Source organism: Pan troglodytes, chromosome 15 (assembly GCF_028858775.2).
Source record: "Pan troglodytes isolate AG18354 chromosome 15, NHGRI_mPanTro3-v2.0_pri, whole genome shotgun sequence".
In the NCBI taxonomy this organism is placed as follows: domain Eukaryota; kingdom Metazoa; phylum Chordata; class Mammalia; order Primates; family Hominidae; genus Pan; species Pan troglodytes.
The window spans coordinates 55,616,217-55,635,451 of NC_072413.2; the positions used below are offsets into that span (position 1 = coordinate 55,616,217).

Consider the following 19,235-nt stretch of genomic DNA (forward strand, 5'->3'; position numbering starts at 1 on the left):
CCAGGACTTGAACTCAGCTCTGGACCAAGCGGACCTAATTGACATCTAGAGAACTCTCCACCCCAAATTAACAGAATATACATTCTTCTCAGCACCACATTGCACTTATTCTAAAATTGACCACATAATTGGAAAACACTCGTCAGCAAATGCAAAAGAATGGAAATCATAACAGTCTCTCAGACCACAGTGCAATCAAATTAGAACTCAGGATTAAGAAACTCACTCAAAACCACACAACTACATGGAAACTGAACAACCTGCCATGAATGACTACTGGGTAAATAACAAACTTAAGGCAGAAACAAAGATGTTCTTTGAAACCAGTGAGAACAAGTTACAATGTACCAGAATCTCTGGGACACACATAAAGCTGTGTGTAGTGGGAAATTTATAGCACTAAATGCCCACAAGAGAAAGCAGGAAAGATCTAAATTGGACAGCCTAACATCACAATTAAAAGAACTAGAGAAGCATGAGTAAACAATTGCAAAAGCTAGCAGAAGACAAGAAATAACTAAGATTAGAGCAGAACTGAAGGAGATAGAGACACAAAAATCCCTTCAAAAAATCAATGAATCCAGGAGCTGGTTTTTTGAAATGATCAACAAAATTGATGGACACTATCCAGACTAATAAAGAAGAAAAGAGAGGAGAATCAAATAGACACAATAAAAAATGATAAAGGGGATATCACCACTGATCCCACAGAAATACAAACTAACATCAGAGAATACTATAAACACCTCTACATAAATAAACTAGAAAATCTAGAAGAAGTGGATAAATTCCTGGACACATACACCCTCTCAAGACTAAACCAGGAAGAAGTTGAATCCCTGAGTAGACCAATAACAAGTTCTGAAATTGAGGCAGTAATTAATAGCTTACCAACCAAAAAAAGTCCAGGACCAGGTGGATTCACAGCTGAATTCTACCACAGGTACAAAGAGGAGCTGGTACCATTCCTTCTGAAACTATTCCAAACAATAGAAAAAGAGGGAATCCTCCCTAACTCATTTTATGAGGCCAGCGTCATCCTGATACAAAAACCTGGGGGAGACACAACAAAAAAGGAAAATTTCAGGCCAATATTCCTGATGAACATTGATGTGAAACTCCTCAATAAAATACTGGCAAACCAAATCCAGCAGCACATCAAAAACTTTATCCACCATGTTCAAGTCGGCTTCATCCCTGGGATGCAAGATTGGTTCAACATATGCAAATCAATAAACGTAATCCAGCACATAAACAGAACCAATGACAAATACGACATGATTATCTCAGTAGATGCAGAAAAGGCCTTCAACAAAATTCAACACCCTTTCATGCTAAAAACTCTCAATAAACTATGTATTGATGGAACATATCTCAAAATAATAAGACCTATTTATGACAAACCCACAGCCAATATCATACTGAATGGGCAAAAACTAGAAGCATTCCCTTTGAAAACCGGCACAAGACAAGGTTGCCCTCTCTCACCACTCCTATTCAACATAGTATTGGAAGTTCTGGCCAGGGCAATCAGGCCAGACAAAGAAATAAATGGTATTCAAATAGAAAAAGAGGAAGTCAAATTGTCTCTGTTTGCAGATGATGCAATTGTATATTTAGAAAACCCCATCATCTCAGCCCAAAATCTCCTTAAGCTGATAAGCAACTTCAGCAAAGTCTCAGGATACAAAATCAATGTGCAAAAATCACAAGCATTCCTATACACCAAGAACAGACAGAGAGCCAAATCATGAGTGAACTCCCATTCACAACTGCTACAAAGAGAATAAAATACATAGGAATATCACTTACAAGGGATGTGAAGGACCTCTTCAAGGAAAACTACAAAATACTGCTCAAGGAAATAAGAGAGGACACAAACAGATGGAAAAACATTCCATGCACATGGATAGGAAGAATCAATATCATAAAAATGGCCATACTGCCCCAAGTAATTTATAAATTCAATGCTACCCCTATCAAGCTACCATTGACTTTCTTGAAAGAATTGGAAAAAACTACTTTATATTTCATATGGAATCAAAAAAGAGCCCACATAGCCAAGACAATCCTAAGCAAAAAGAACAAAGCTGGAGGCATCATGCTACCTGACTTCAAACTATACTACAAGGCTACAGAAACCAAACAGCATGGTACTGGTACCAAAACAGACATATAGACCAATGGAACAGAACAGAGCCCTCAGAAATAACACCACACATCTACAACCATCTGGTCTTTGACAAACCTGACAAAAACAAGCAATGGAGAAAGGATTCCCTATTTAATAAATGGTGCTGGGAAAACTGGCTAGCCATATGCAGAAAACTGAAACTGGATCCTTTCCTTACACCTTAAACAAAATACCATTTGACCTAGCAATCCCATTACTGGGTATATACCCAAAGGATTATAAATCATTCTACTATAAAGACACACACGCGTATGTTTATTGCGGCTCTGTTAACAATAGCAAAGACTTGGAACCAACCCAAATGCCCATCAATTATAGGCTGGATAAAGAAAATGTGGCACATATACACCATGGAATACTAAGCAGCCATAAAAAAGGATGAGTTCATGTCATTTGCAGGGACATGGATGAAGCTGGAAACCATCATTCTCAGCAAACTACACAAGAACAGAAAACCAAACACCTCATGTTCTCACTCATAAGTGGGAGTTTAACAATGAGAACACATGGACACAGGGAGGGGAACATCTCACACTGGGACCTGTTGAAGTGTGGGAGGCTAGGGGAGGGATAGCATTAGAGAAATACGTAATGTAAATGACGGGTTGATGGGTGCAGCAAACTGCCATGGCACGTGTATAGCTATGTAACAAACCTGCATGTTTTGCACATGTACCCCAGAACTTAAGTATATTTTAAAAAGGAAACATAACAATACTTTTCTTGAGAAATAAATCTGTAAAATGGCAAAAAAAAAAAAAATTCAGTCATATAGAAAGCATCAGCGATGTCTTTTTTCTATACAACTCGTAAATAGGAAGATGTATGTGCTCTGATAGGAGCTCTTTATCTGGGGTCCAGGGACATCTGGGGACTTCAGGAGGTCCTGAAATACTGTAAAACTATATCAAAAAAATTATGTGTATGTGCATATTACTGTAGATATGGTCCATAACTTAAATTGCACACTCAACAAGGAATCCATGTCCCCCAAAAGTTCAAGAACCAGAACTCAATAGCACGCAGTAATTGCTAAAAGAACTATTAGAGCTGGATGGAACTTCAGAGATTCTCTCATTCAAAATATCAGAAACATGAAGTATTCACTTCTGGATTAGGAAATAGAGGTACAATCAATCATATTCATACTAAATATGTTCTCAGGCAAAAACATCAAAGTGTAGCAGCACATGGTTTGGTTAACATAAAGCTAATTTAAAGAAGAAATTCAAAATGGTAATGACTGATAGTAGAGTGGTATTTCTAAAGAGTTGTGTAGAGTTTTCCCTTTTGAAAAGTTTTTTTACAGAAAATCTGAGGTTTTATTTACTGCATGTGAGTTCCTGGTTAAAGGGAAGAGACAATGTGGCACTGTAGCCCTCAAATGCTCCTACTTCTTCTCTTTCCTGGTCTATAGTAACTCCAATAAATGAAATTCACAAGTCTATCCAAGGGCAAGGCAACATATGATTTTGTATATAAAGTTCACATTTTGCATTTAAATGGTGTGTTTACTTTTTCAGCCTTGTCAACTGGAAGTAATGGAGGACTTCAGATCCTGTAACTTGTTTTAAGATGAACAAAACATAAAGTCTCATTATTTGGGATGCAAGTATTTTATGTTTTGTGATCATTTGGACAAAGCCCAGATTGGCATTTATCTTCGTAGTCTCAAAAATGGGTTTGATAAATATATTTAGAGTAGAGAAACAAGATTGAGGAAGAATGCTTAACCTACCAGTCCCTGTTGCAAGCATTAATCTGTGTATCAAACACTAGTGGTTAATATGCTGTCTAGCAAAGACATTTATTCCTTGGACCAGGTCTAAACAAAACATTGTTAGCTAATTGCTTATGGAATTATACTTACTTTAAATAATTCAACCACATTTTTAAAAAGAAGCATTATTTAGCTAAAAATTCACATAGCTATGCTGGGCTTTTGGGCTGACTGGTTTTATTATTATTCATCATAAAAATCAGATGATCACAGTCTCTTAGATGAACCCAAGAAAGAATATACCAGAAACTATCTGACTACTCATTGTTGAATACAATATCATAAAGCCACTTGCAGTAAAATTCTAACTTGTTCCCGCATTAAGTAAAAATGTTATCAATTTATAAAACCTGATGTTTAAACAAGTGAATGATAGTGTTTTTAAAAAAGAGAAATTTAATTCCTTCCTTTTTTTTAATGCCTCCAATGTTTTAGTCTTTAAGATTGAATGTTAGTCAATGTCTCCGAGTCAAAAGGACTGACAATTTCATTCCAATGTTGCTGTTTTCCCCTTTATTCTTTAGAATTGGGCTCAACCTCAGCTCAGTTGGAATGTCCACTAGGCTGATAAAGATCTCAATTCACCTATGTAGAAAAACATACATTTTATTCAGTTCCTTTTGTATTCCTTTATTTCCTCAAATGCTTTATTCTTATATAGAATTCTTTCTTTATATCATTTCCTTGTCTACGTACATTTTTGGAGAACAGCAGCTAAATAAATTACTGAAATGTTAGCAAAGTCAAAGACACGAAACCTCTTAAACACAATAATACGAGTTTGGGCTCCAGATAAACTACCTGATATGTAAATAAGTCAAATCAAAGCAACTTTAAAAAATTTTTCTCTTTTAGGGACTGAAAAATTTCCCTAAAGTAATTTTCATTTCAAAACTGCCAATTGTATAAGTACAAATCATAATTAGGCAACAGGTCATTTCAGCTGTATCTCATGGATTTCCCCTGAGAATGAACAGTGATGATAACAGCACAAGAAGCATAAAAACAGTCACATGGAGAAGGGCAAGTGCCCAGGAAAACAGCATTTACCATCGGATACAGGTGATTTTTGTTCAGAGACACGGTCGGATGCTAAGGGCACCACTCTTGCAGAACATTTCTTCATCTTTTGAAATTATTTGTCTTGTTCTCAGTGCTTCCTCTGACTTTGTTTTGAGTCTCCTGTTCTGTAGCACACACTCTGCTATGGCTAGTGTCTAGATGGTGTTCTGAAAATGTTACTGAAAGCTACAAGGACTGGTTTACTGTCTCCCTGGGAAACCATTTGCCCCACATTCAAACAATGTTTGACCTCCACTAAAAATTTTTTTAAAAAAATCAATTGTTAGGCACAGTGGGAAACTATGAAAAATGAAAGGAGAAATAAACACTGTTTTCCACTTAAACTGCAGGAGAGTTGTTGGACTGAAGCATTGCCTTTCTAAAGAAATATATAAATGTAAATGTGACTAAGGCACAGAATTTCCATGGTGCAACCAGAAGGAAGAACATACAATATCTTCCAGAAAAATATGGAGTTCAGTGCACAAATCACATAAGAAGACTGTGATGTCATGGTATACATTGATTTTGATGAAGGATGATTTAGTTGTGCCATATAGAAACTTCAAGATTAAAATGTGTCCATAAATAGAAAAGAAACTGTTTTCTCATGGAATGGTCATGGAAATTATCACTATATATGCATCAATTTATTCAAGATCAACACACATAGATCTGTATAGTTGCTAGATACATGGGCACGTAAGACAGGAACACAGGAAGCAGGGACAGAGCTCAGGAACATGAATGAGAAATTACAACTGCATGACTGTAGATGAGAAGTGGGAGTGGAGGATCGGCAGCCGGAGATGCAGACAGTTTGCTGAGACTGTTAGTGCTCTAGGCTGAGACTCACACCACCACCATGTCCTGCTACCAGTATCGCTGAACACATCTCTCTTCTTCAGGAACGTGGCCGATGACACCAGGTATGAAGATTTACAGTGTGAACTTGGTCATTGTGGTCCTATAGATGATGTGTATGTTCCGTTTGATTTCTACATTCGCTGTCCAAGAGGATTTGCTTATATTCAGTTTGAGGATGTTTGTGATGCTGAAGATGCTTACATAATTTGGACAGAAAGTGGATTTGTGGATGGCAGATTAAAATACAGTTTGCCTAGGGAGATCAGAAGACACTAAATCAGATGAAAGCCAAGGAAGGGAAGAATGTGTACAGTTCTTCATGCTATGATGATTATGACAGATACAGACATTCTAGAAGCCAAAGTTGTAAAAGAAGGAGATCAAGAAGGCGGTCTTCTGATTACAACTATAGAAGGTTGTATAGTCCTAGAAACAGTAGACTGACTGGAAGACCACACATGGCAGAAGCCATTCCAAATATGATAGATTCAAACACTGAAATTAATCTTTTTCAAAATCTAAATCCAATTCAAGATCACAGTCCAAGTCCCAGCCCAAGAGAGAAATGAAGGCTGAATCACATTCTAGGTCTGCATCTCACACCAAAACTAGAGGCACCTCAAAAATAGATTCCAAAACACATTATAAGTCTGGCTCAAGATATGAAAAGGAATTAGGGAAAAAAAGAACCACCTAGATCCAAATCTCAGTCAAAATCACAGTCTATGTTTAGGTCAAAATCTGTATCAAGGTCTTGGACTAGTCCTATGCTCAATGGCCATTGATAGTATAAACCATGATCATTTTTAGGCGTGTGTCATTCACTTATTCATAGTTTGCTTTACCTAAATTATCAGGAATACAGTGTTGCAATGATGATTAAAAAGACACTTGTTAGTTTTCCCTGTACCAGGCAATGATCATAATCAAAATGATATGCTGTTGAGAAGCCACTCTTAAGAGTCCAGTTTGTTTAATGTTATGAGCAGCCACCAATTTGTGGTGTCTCTGTATATTTTTGTAAAGATTCTCATTTTTATGCTTGAAGTATTTGGTGAAAAGATGTGGTTGACCATAATTTGCAACATTCTTTTATTAAAAATAAACTTTCATATTTGTATTTGGTAGAACCGTTAACCTAGAAATGTAGCTTGTTAATAAGAATGACACAAAAGTGAAGTCATAGCTACAGTACAACACTGACTGCTCAGACACATTTAGGTTCAGGGCGGGCCTTTATGTCTTGTCAAGGTGTCTTGTCATGATAATTATTTATGATGAAGTGTGGATTCGTTTTTTTGTTAACCCCACTGTCTTAGGGAATTATGCCAACTGGGTTACATAGTATTTTCAGGGAGACTGAGTTTTTGACTGAAACATGGAGGCTTCAACTGCTTTTTTCTGGTTCCTATGAAGATTTGGAAAATAGAAAACATCACAAAAACTCACCTTAAAATGGCAAAAATAATTTTAAAGGGAAAATAATGTTCTTATATAGTTATTATAAAGTTTAAGGGGCATTGTTGATCATAATGTTGCTTAGTTTTCTTACAGCTCTTGGAAGCAAGCTTTGTGTGTGCGTGCATAGTGTAAAAGAACTGAAATTTTGATGCTTACAGCACTTGACCTGTGCATTTGTATCAAAATTTGCCTGCCTCGTTATGAGGGAGGTTTGCTTTTCATGCCTCAGCTTATTTAATATGAGGCAAGTTGAAAGACAACATTCATTCTAGGTGATTTTGTGGTACCATGAAATTTAAAGTAATTTTGGAAAAAGGATTAGTCAGTTTTAAGCAAGAGTCAGATCTTCTGAGTTTTTGATTATCAGTGTAGTACCTGACTAAAAATGAAGAAGTAATATTTCTATTAACCATTTTTAATTTCTAGTATTTCTCTGAAAGATCGTTTTGGGGACAAAAGTGACTTGACATGTCCAATCTCATTTCTTTATAAAAAGCCAAAATTAAAAAAAGTCTCGGATTGCTGCTTACAGATATAAGTAAGAATTATCACAGAGAAACGATTCCTTTTATAGGATTACTTTTTTCAATTTTGGTTTTAGTAATCTAGGCTTTGCCTACAAAGAACAAAACAATGGTTCTGAAATACTGTTTGTGGAATGTGTTTAAAGGATTGATTCTAGAACCTTTGTATATTTGATAGTATTTCTAACTTTCATTTCTTTACTGTTTGCAGTTAGTGTTCATGTTCTGCTATGCAGTCATTTACATGCATGTTTATTTTTTTTTTTTTAGATTTTCCTGGACATATAGTTTAAACAACAAAATGTCTATTTAAAACTGTAGCAGTAGTTTGCAGTTCTAGCAAAGAGGAAAGTTGTGGAGTTAAATTTTGTATTTTCTTTCTTATAGAAGCCTCTGAAATGGTATTTTTGAATGTCTGGATCAAAACAGGACCCAGCTTATTTTATGCTTGCTGTAAATCAAGCAAACATGTTATAATAAAAACAAAATGAAGGAAAAAAAAGAGTAGATGAGGAGTCACAGGGAGAGCTCACAGGAGGTAAAGAAAGACAGGCCTTCAAGGATCCCTGAAGAATACTAACTTCTTAAAAAATAGCCTGTATTTCTTAGAGCAGTTTTAGGTTCATAGCAAAATTAAGAAGGTTCAGATATTTCCCACATAATTCCTGCCCCCACACATCCATAGTCTCCCCCATTATCAACATTCCCCACCACAGTGGCACATTGCTTACAACTGATGAACCTACATGAACACTGCATTATCACCCAAAGTCCATAGTTTACATTAGGGTTCACTCTTGGTGTCATACCTTCTATGGGTTTTTTGTTTTTGTTTTTTTGACATGCCCAGGCTGGAGTGCAGTGGTGGGATCTTGGCTCACTGCAACGTCCAACTATGGGTTTTTGACAAATTTATAACGACATGTATCCACCACTGGAGTATCATACAGAGTACTTTCACTTCCCTAAAAATCCTCTGTGCTTTGCCTCCCTCCCTATCCATCCCTCCCTCCCTTCAATCTATGACAACCACTCATCTTTTCACTCTCTCAATAACTTTGCCTTTTCCAGAATGTCATATCATTGGACTCATGCAGTATATAGACTTTTCAGATTGGCTTTTTTCACTTAGTAATGTGCATTTAAGTTTCCTCTATGTCATTTCATAATCTGATAGCTCATTTAACACTCAATAATATTCCAATGTCCACATATACCACAGTTTATTTATCCATTTACCTACTAGAGGATATCTTGATTGCATCTAAGTCTGGGCAATTACAAAGAAAGCTGCTCTAAATATTCATGTGCAGGATTTTTTGCAGACATAAGTTTTCAACTCCTTTGAATGAACACCAAGGAGTGAGATTACTGGATTTTACAGTAAGAGTATATTTAGCTTTGTAAGAAACTGTCAAATTATCTTCCAAAGGTGCTATATCATTTTGCATTTCCACTACAATAATTAAGAATTCCTGTTGCTCCACATGCTCTCCAGCATTTGATGTTGTCAGTGTTCTGATTTTGGCCATTCTAATAGATAAGTAATGGTATCTCATTGCTGTAATTGGTATTTCCCTGATGACAGGTGATGTGAAAGAATACTAACTTTTAAAAAACTTTTTATTTTTAAATAATTTTAGACTCACATAAAAGTTGCACAACTTGTACAGAGACTTCCCATGTACCCTTCACCCAGCATTTTACCACACATATAGATTTGTGTAACCACCACCATAGTAAGATATAGAACAGTTTCATCACCCCCAAACTCTCTCACGCTTTCCCTTTTTAGTCTCCCTCCTCTATCCCAGCCCTTGGCAACTACCTGTCTATTCTCCATCACTATATGTCATTTTGAAACCGTTATAGAAATTAAACCATATAGTATATAACATTTTGAGGCTGGCTTTCTTCACTCAGCATAATGCCCTCAGATGTATACAAGTTGTGTGTATCAATTGTTGTTTCTTTTTATTGCGGAGTGGTATTCCATAGTATGAATCTACCATGGACAGAATGCTAACTTTAAAGGACTAAGAGCAGAAAAGGAGCCCACATATGAGAATGAGAAAGATGGAGCCAGAAAAGGGGATGTAGGAGAGTTAGAATCCAGAAGTAGAGGAAGGTAGTGCTTCAAGCAGAATGATATGCTCAGCTGTGTTAAAGCTGTAAAATGAGATAAGGACCAAGAATTTAGCAGCAACAACCACAACCAGCAATGTGCTGAGCACCCACCATGTGCTAGGAATGTGCTAGGCTCTGGGATAAAATGGGAAGCAAAGCCAGACATGTTCTTTCATGGAGTCTAAAGAGGCAGGTGAAACTGATCACCTATCTCATTAATAAAATGTAAGTTGTGATAAGTGCGGTTGAAGGCAAGGGAATGGTGCTATGAAGTTGTATAACAGAAGGATGTGGCCTTATCTAGAGTACATTCTCTCCTTCCTTCCTTCCTTTATTCTTTCATTCACTGTACCAAATTTGAGTGTCTACTATGTGCCACTTCTGTGTTCAGTCATGTAAACACATGTGGGCAAGATTCTTATCTTCATGGTGCTTCAGAGTGTGGGAGTGACGTTTGAACTGAAAGATATGAATGACAAGAAGGAGTGAAGTGGGTGGAGTATGGCAGGTGGCAGCAGCACCATTCATTGGAAAAACAGAAAACTCCAGCGTGGCTGGAATGCAATGAGTGAGCGAGGAATTCACAGGTGAGATAAACCTGTAAAGGCAGGCAGGGGCCAGATACTGCCTCAGGCCATGGGATGAGATTTGGATTTTTTTTCCCCTAAGTATAATTCAAAGCTATTGCATGGTTTTAAGCAAGAAAGTCTGCTGATTTTGTTTGTTGTTTAAAAAGATCACTGTGGTAACTGTGTGGAGAACGGACTAGGATGGAGGAGAGAGTTCAGGTGAAAGGTGATAGTGACTTCACCTAGAATGGTGAAGTGGAGATAAAGACAAGTAGCTAGGGCTGAAACAATTTTGGAGACAGACCTAACAAGCCTTGGTGATGGATTATCCAATCCAAGTCAGGAAAGGGATAGAGGTAGAAGATGAGGGATCAAAAGTGTTAAGAAAACCCCTTGGCCGGTTGTGGCTCATGCCTGTAACCCCAGGAGGCTGAGGCAGGAGGATCACTTGAGGCCAGGAGTTCAAGACCAACCTGGGCATCATAGTGAAACTCTGTACCTACCAAAAAGAAATTAGTAAGGTGTGATGGCATGCACCTATAGTCCTAGCTACTTGGGAGGCTGAGGCAGGAGGATTGCTTGAGCTCAGAAGTTTGAGGCTGCAGTGAGTTATGATCATGCCATTGCACTATAGCCTGGGTGACAAAGCAAGACTCTTTCTCAAAAAAAAAAAAATAACCCCCAAATATCTGGCTTTTGCAACTGGGTGGATGTTGTTGTCCTTTACTGAACAATAGGAGACAAACAACTACGAGAGAGAGGAGTACTCACTGAAGTGCGGAGAGGGGTCGGAGGGAGACTAAGCGGCTCATTTCAGATGTGTTAAGTTTGAGAAATATATGACATCCAAGTGGGGATGTCAAAAAGGCCATTAGACTGTGCAGTCTGTTGCTCAGAAGATAACACTGGGCTAGAGAAATATGGGAATAGTCAGCTGAGAGATGTTTAATTGTCACAGGTTTGAGTGAGATCAGCTAACACACAGCACTACAGGAGGAACCAGCACTGAGCTCCAAGGCCACCAACATTTAGATTTGAGGTTGAGATGAAGCCAGTAAAGGAGACAGATGCTTAATCAATAAGCATCTGCAAAACTAAAATTCAGGAAGGCCTCAAGAATGGCAGCTTAATATGTCAAACTTGAAATGCCATAAGAAATTATTTTCCAGGAATCACAAATGTATTCTTGGAAGCTAATGAGCTGTTTTGATTTCTGAGAACAAATTTAAATAAGTTTGAGAAATTGCATCAAACAATTTATGCCAGTGTATGTAATTACGCCAACACATATGGCACCTAAAAACCACTCACTACTTCAACAGCATGTGAAAATGTTAGCAAAGCAAGAGAAATGGAGCCTTAACTCATAACTTCCTGGCTACACCAGGTGAAAGTTAAAACAGCTTTTACTTCCGTGTAGGGTCTTATTGTTGATTTGCTGGAGTAGGTTTTGTATGCTGTTAATAGGTGGCTTCAGGAAAATTATCCAGAGCTGCCACAGCAAACCAATGTTTGCTTCACAATCTCCAAATTAGACAATGGAGACATTAAGACAGCAGGAGAACCAGTAGGAGTTAGGCACAGTTTAATTCTCTGCAGAAACCCAACCAAGCTTAAACACTGGGCGCTGACTCCTCCAGGTGGAAATAGGAACAGCCCGATAGGAACTGTTTTCAGTACGTTGGATTTGATTACTAAACATGTAGACCTTACTAACATGTTTTGAAAACTTATGTTCTACTCTATATTGCAGAGGTTGCACTGAAAATACCATGCACGGTAGCTCTACTGCTTGTGGGGTTTATAACACATTTGCAGCACACTTGTAGACTGCTTTAACAGCCAATAAGGAATGCTCATATACCCCACTCCATGTTATTCTTCCATTAATTAGTGAGGCAGTTACTATTATCTTTACTTAACCGGTGAGAAAAGCAAAGCTGAAAAAGCTTGATAAAAGCAATATGTCATATGAACAACAGCTTTCCAAATAGATATTCTAATGATTGCTTTATTCCAGAATTATGTATTAAACACTTGCTATGGGTCAGGGATTGTGCTAAAATTTGGAAATATAAAAATAAGTTAGATGACGATTTCTGCTTGCAGTCTACTGATATTTTTGGTGGGTTTACCAGATAAAATCCCATGCTCTCTGCCAGATAGACTTAGACTTAAAATTATTTGCTGTTCATTTGATTCAAATTTAACTGAGCATACTAGTTTTCTATTTGCAAAATCTGGCAACCCTATACATTATTAGAGACTTTTTAATGAACCACCTAGGCCAACAGAGCCCTCTTCGTTATTTTTACATTATAAAAAGTGACTCCAAATGCTTTATTTTCCAGAAAAATTACATCTGCCAACAAAATGCAAGCCACAGACTAGTGTTTATTAACCACAGCAGAACCAGTTACAAGGTTCTAGTCAAGGAGTGCTTCATCCCTGAATGAATCTTATGTAAAAGTGGTTTTTAGTTTATACAAAGAAGCTTTGCATACGTTATGTCATTGGACCTCAGAGCAATTGATCTTAATTCCAATTTATAGATGAGGAGACCAAGGCTTAGAGTGGCCAAGTGACTTTCTTGGGAGTGAAAAATAAATCCTGGGACTCTGAAACAAGTCACCAAACCCGTCAACCTGTAGAAAAAAGTGTCTCTTTTTCTATAGGATGCTGGATGCTGATGACAATAATAACAGCTGAAGTAGAATCTTACAATTGAACTCCTCCTCCTTCAGTTTTGCATTGTGGAGAACAACGCAATCAGTGTCTTGTCCCTCAGATCCTAAAGTCAGAATGTGTCACCTAACCCCACCTGTAAGAGACCTCTCTGGAGGAAGCTGTTGCCATGCTGAAGCACCCAGCTCCCTGGCCCTGTGGTGGCGAAGGGAAGTGCTTCTCTCTGCAGTCTTACACGTTTTATAAAGAAACACATGCAAATGTCCAAATACATAAAATGGGATCCTCTCCGAGGATGGTTTAGCTAGGACTGCTGTACTAGAAGCAGGCTCAGTCTTCCAGGCTAATTGAAGGAGGTACTAAAAGTTGCCTCTAAAAGGAATTACCACCATTAGACTGTACCATTTTACATATTCTAAATTACTGTTTTAAAATAATGTAATACAAACATTATTACAAACAATTCCTGAGGAGACTAGGGCATGAAGCTACCTGATTTCATATGAGAACTGAAAATAAAATCCTAATCCCCTCAGCTGACTGAATGAACCCCTCTTGGCAAAAGGGACCCCAAAGAGACATTAAAAACTGAGTCTTGGCCATGATGGGATGGGAGGTCAGACACACTTCTTTAGACCCCGTCCCTTTCACAGTTAGACACCACTGACCAGCATTAATGTTAAAATAGAGATCATAAGACTGATGGAATGCACTCTTTGTGATAATAACAAATTATAAACGAGACCTACGGTCATACCAGGCAGGAGTTAAGCCACCCTCCCCTACATAAGAATAAACTATGTCCTAACCACCACAAGGTTTCTCTTTCTCTAGCAGCTAAACAAGCCTTGGCCTCCAGGTAAGCAATATTGAAACAATTGCAGCTCATCCACTAGCAGACTCTGAGTAACTGACACCCTTGTTCCACAAGCAATAGCTACAGCTTTGATTGGATAGGACTGATTTCAGTAACTTTCTCCTGATAAGAGACCACCGACCACAGACTGGTTCTGGCTGGTTTACAGAGGCTGCACACTGAGTGCCTTTATGTCTCTGTGTCACCTTCTGGTGTATAGGCCTAATTGTAATGCATTTAAAAGTCTCAGCCCCAGAGTGAACATGGGTTGTATGTAACATGCATGTTTGTTCAGCACACGTGTTAGGGGCCCCTTCGTGAATATTCATAGCTCTTCTTGTAAGCTGTTGAATACATAAATTTAGCCAATCCACTGAGCATAAATCTCCTCTGCAACCCTTACTCCTTTGAAATGCCTGCTTCCAGTTTCAGCCAGAGGCTCACTTTCCAAACTGCAGGGTGAACCTTTTAAAGAAATAAAGTCTCCTTTCAAATTTATAATTGTGTGATTTTTCAGTCAACATGTGTTTTATGGAACCAAACGGGACTAAAACAAGAATTAGCCCTTCTGATACAAGGAAGGCTACTACAGGAAAGGCAGGTGGGTGGAGGGAACAGATGTTACTCCTATGTGTCCCAAACCCCTTCCTCTGGATGACAGCCATGATTTTCCCACAAGGAACCACCTCTCTTCCACTCTAAATCTATATAGTTTAGGTCAGAAGTCCCCTATCAAGAGGTCCCCTTGATAGAATGCAAGCCTAGAGTTAGGGTCATCTTTGCCACATACATGCAAAATGGAGAGAGATCAAATGTTCATTCTTTCAAGCCTTACCTGAAGTCAAACATCTCCTGGACTTTTCGGTGTCATAAACCCCAAAATTCTGCCTTTTGTTTATTTCTGTGCCCAATTTGAGTTAGGAGTCTGTTACCTGTAAGTGAAGGCATTGGGACCATTTTAATGGCCCTAAGCAAAAGAGGCTGATGAACTTTGACCTAATCAGCTAATGTCACTGTTTAGAAAACAATTTGAAAAATAACCTCATTAGCTAAGTTAGATTAAGTCAATTACACAGAGTCTGAGCTGACAAGAGATAAAGACAGATGACCCCAAATTATTACACTGATTACACTGCCTGTTTCTTGCCCTAAATATATCCTGCCTCATTAATGATACAAGATATACCACTTCTCATCCTTCTTTTGTGAAACCATTTTCTCATCTTCTTATAACTACATGTATAAATTAAAAACACAGAAGATTCATTGAGAAGTCCCCATTTCCCCCACCCCTATGTTAATATAGTGTTTTCTGCTTGGGATCAGCTAAAGTCTATAAAATTTTGTGTTGGTTCATTATTATGTTCAGTTTGGGTTTACCAAAACGCAAGAGCCATGGGCTCTGTATTCAAATAAAGGTCATATTTATTTGTTTCATTAGTGCCAGATATAATTTTCAAATATCTCAGAGTGAAGCTCCCATAATTCCATATCAAAATAATTCCAGGACATTATTGCTTTCTTGGTGAGGGGCCCAGTACTTTATTAGGTGATGTGGCAGAGGACAAGGTATTCACCCCACTTTATCCCATAAATGACAATTGTCTAAGTCTACTAGTCTACTAGTGCATAGGTCTACTAATCATGAGTCTACTAGTATATCTAACTACTACAATTTATGGAGCAAAACTTCTGCCTTAGGAAGTTGGGCCTTACTGATATTTGGAGTAATAAAGGGAAAACATGGGCTGACCTGTCCAGGATAACCATAAGAAACTCTTTTTAGCTCATGGTGCCCATCAACATCATGGTCATGTGTGGTCATTATCTCAATTTTAGCTTCAAGAAACAAACTTTTCTTCAAAGCCAACAAAGACCTCCCCCTTTTTCTATATTAAAAATTTCTCCTCTCCTCTCAATACAATATTTCCTTTGAATATCACAACTTATATCCCATAACAAATGACCTGGTCCCTAATCTAGAAAGGCAGGCACAAGAGGGAACAGAGGGTCAAAGTTTCTCTCCAATGGTCTCTGCTGGTTTCCTTATCTTCTGTAATGTGCTGTAAATGTTCCAGGAGGATCTGTGTGTTCCAACATCTTGACTTTATGGTATTTCCAACGTACTGGCAACCAAAATTCTGTAAATCCCCACTGAATAGAGGAAAGATAAAGAATCCGTTTCTATCCATCTAATTCCTAATCACAAAAAGTACTGACAAAAAAGACATACAGAATTCCTTTAGACTTTAGAAAGGAAAAAGAAAATGTATAAAAACTTCAAGCTGAGAGAACACATGGGGCTTGAACCAATTGCAGACTTAGAGCTGTTTTCTACCTCTTCAATTGTGACTCAAGAGTAACTCCCCTGTTTTATTTTGGTACAAGTCTCCTACACTGAATGAATTCCAGCAACACCTTTTTACATGTGTCAAATAGTACTTCAAGAGGATTGAAAAGGATATTGTATTTGTTCCTTATTCAATGAGGCATTATCTCCATTTTATGAATGAAAACATTGAGACTCAGAGAAGATAAGTAAAATAACTGAGGTTATACAGCAAGTATAGTCACACAGAGCCCTCATATATCATTTTGGATAGCGTATTTCCATAAGTTTGGTTTATATAGATTATCTCTGTCAAAATAACACTTAGAACAGATAATCACTTTTTATGTTCAGTCCTTAAAGAAAGCCACTTGAGATGAGAAAAGAATTAGCTTAAATTTTACAAACAATATTAACATAAAAATAGAACTCATATAGATCTGATTGAAGGCAATTGATATAGCATGAACTTTATAAAATGATAGAAAATATAAGTTTATATGAACTATAAATTAAACGATAAATAGTGGCTGACTCTGCACACCAATATAATTGTTTTCTGGTCTTTTTAACAATTCATTTTTCTTGCTAGAAAGCATTACCACACGAAAGTGAAAATCAATACAATGTTATAAAGAAACAGTTGTTCTATAAACAAACACTAACTAGCCTTAGAGAGAAAGCAAAGATAATCATTTATAAAATGTAAGCCTTTTTCTATTCAATATCAAAAGCACCTATTGCATCCTAATTATTTACTCAGAGGAAAGATGATCATAAACACGCTAATTTTAAAATAGTGTATTTTTTAAATGAACCTATGACAAACAACATTGTCTCTCAGTTTCACTGAAAATCTTACCAAAGCCACCTGAGACAGCCCCAGAATAAGACAGCCCCAGAATAAGACAGCCCCAGAATAAGATTGCCAGGTGAACCTAATTCCTCTGGGCCTCAGTTTCCTCATCTTTAAGATGAGAGAGTTAGACTGGATGACCCTAGTCAGCAAAACCCAATAAAACAGAAACACCCCCAAAAATAACAAGAGAGGAAATCTAGGTACACTTTCTAGCTGAAGATTTGAAATTAGCCTGCTAAAGTCATGACCTATTTTAAGAAAACTCAAGACTTAAACCTCCAAAACCACAAAATGGATAAACTGGGAAGTGATTCTATTAGAAAATGATTCATGCTGTAATGCTTTTAAATGTCAATGTTTCATAGTACCACTAAAACATGATTTAATTTAGAGTAAAAGGAAACAAAATTTATAAAAGTTTTAACACTATAGCTATTACATAGAACAGCTATTACACTGCAGCTATTACCTAGAATACTTTGTATTAATAGGCAATAATTTACCCTTGCACAGACATACTTATGAAGATAAGCAACGCTCACCTGTCTAGATTCACTGATGAATAGCATAGTCTTAAGAGAGGTGGGTATAAGTAACTTCTAGGCTTACAAGTATGTTTTCCTAAAAGCCTTTATTTGGGAATTATTAAAGATTGAGTTACTTGGATGTACTACTGGGGATTGCACAATCAACTCTAATCTATAAACACAAATATCCATTGCATTAACACAAATACATACTCTTATTTCTAGAATGTCTGCAAATCTGGATTGCTTGACCCTAGAGATTCATTAGAGTTTAATTGCCTTATTTTATTACTTTGTCCCACAGTTGCCCATTAATAAATAAAATAGCAATAAGGACACGTGCTAAGGTGACATGGGGAGGTGATTTTTAACCTTATCTAGACAAACTCCTAATTAACCGTGATTGCAATCACCATTTCTTTCTATGTTTAACTCTTTCCATTGTTGGTGAAGGTGTTTACATTGAAGACCGAGAGCTAGTGGGAAAAAAAAAATCACTCCTCTTTCAGGGCTGATTTTATATAAACAACAAATTAACTTGTGCTTAGGTGATCATTTTGCTTTTCCACAAGATTATAGTTATTGGAATATAAACGATTATCCTAGTAATGGCAAATACCATATTTTATAAGATATAGATTTTTTCTTTTTTTTCCCAATTTACTTTTATTTTTGTGATGTTAAATCAGAAGTTTAACTTTCATCCCCTTCTGAGTTTATATTCAAATGAAACAAAACTTCTTATCTAAAAACACAAAACATCTGGACAAAAGAACTGTTTAATTTTTTTGATGTTTTCAATGTTGATATTTTTTTCCAAGAAGTAGAGAAATATCTCTGCATGGTTGTCTAAAATATATAATTTTTGTACAGATATGGTATATAGGGCAGTGTCATAGTTTTAATGTTGAAAAAGCATTCTTTTAAATTATAGCAAATTATAAAGTATTTATATACATAATATGGCAATATCACTTCAGGAATTCAGATTTTTACCAACTAAAATAAGAAAAAAATGTCAATTTAAATAAAACATTTAATTATTTAGGTGGTTTACCCTATCTCCCATTTATTCAGTCTGGTTGCTTTGGTATATCTTTAGATTGGATAAGATTTATTCTCTTCCTCTTCTTGTTATAGGACATCTACTCTAGCATTTTAGATATACATTCTTTAGCACATTGTTTGTGTAATGGTTTAGCAAAAATTATGGCTTTATCCCTATTAATATAAATCAGAATGATTAATCTAATTAGCCCAATCAAATATAAAAATGCAATCCTTAATTGGTTCTTATTGTAAATGACCCACAAACAAAAGTTTCAACCATCTTCAGAAAAAAAAATAAAACACTTAAGCAAGTATAGTAACAGTTACTAGAGCATAGTAATTTGA

The 19,235-nt window shown here is 36.8% G+C and overlaps 1 protein-coding gene and 1 pseudogene across 2 annotated transcripts in view; one reads left to right on the forward strand and one right to left on the reverse strand.

Annotated features, from left to right (window-relative positions):
* SLC35F4 (solute carrier family 35 member F4) overlaps positions 1-19,235 on the reverse strand; it is a 300,553-nt gene that overhangs the window by 58,849 nt on the left and 222,469 nt on the right. The gene's annotated exons all lie outside the window — the stretch shown is intronic.
* On the forward strand, positions 5,886-7,029 carry LOC104002068 (serine/arginine-rich splicing factor 10-like; annotated as a pseudogene).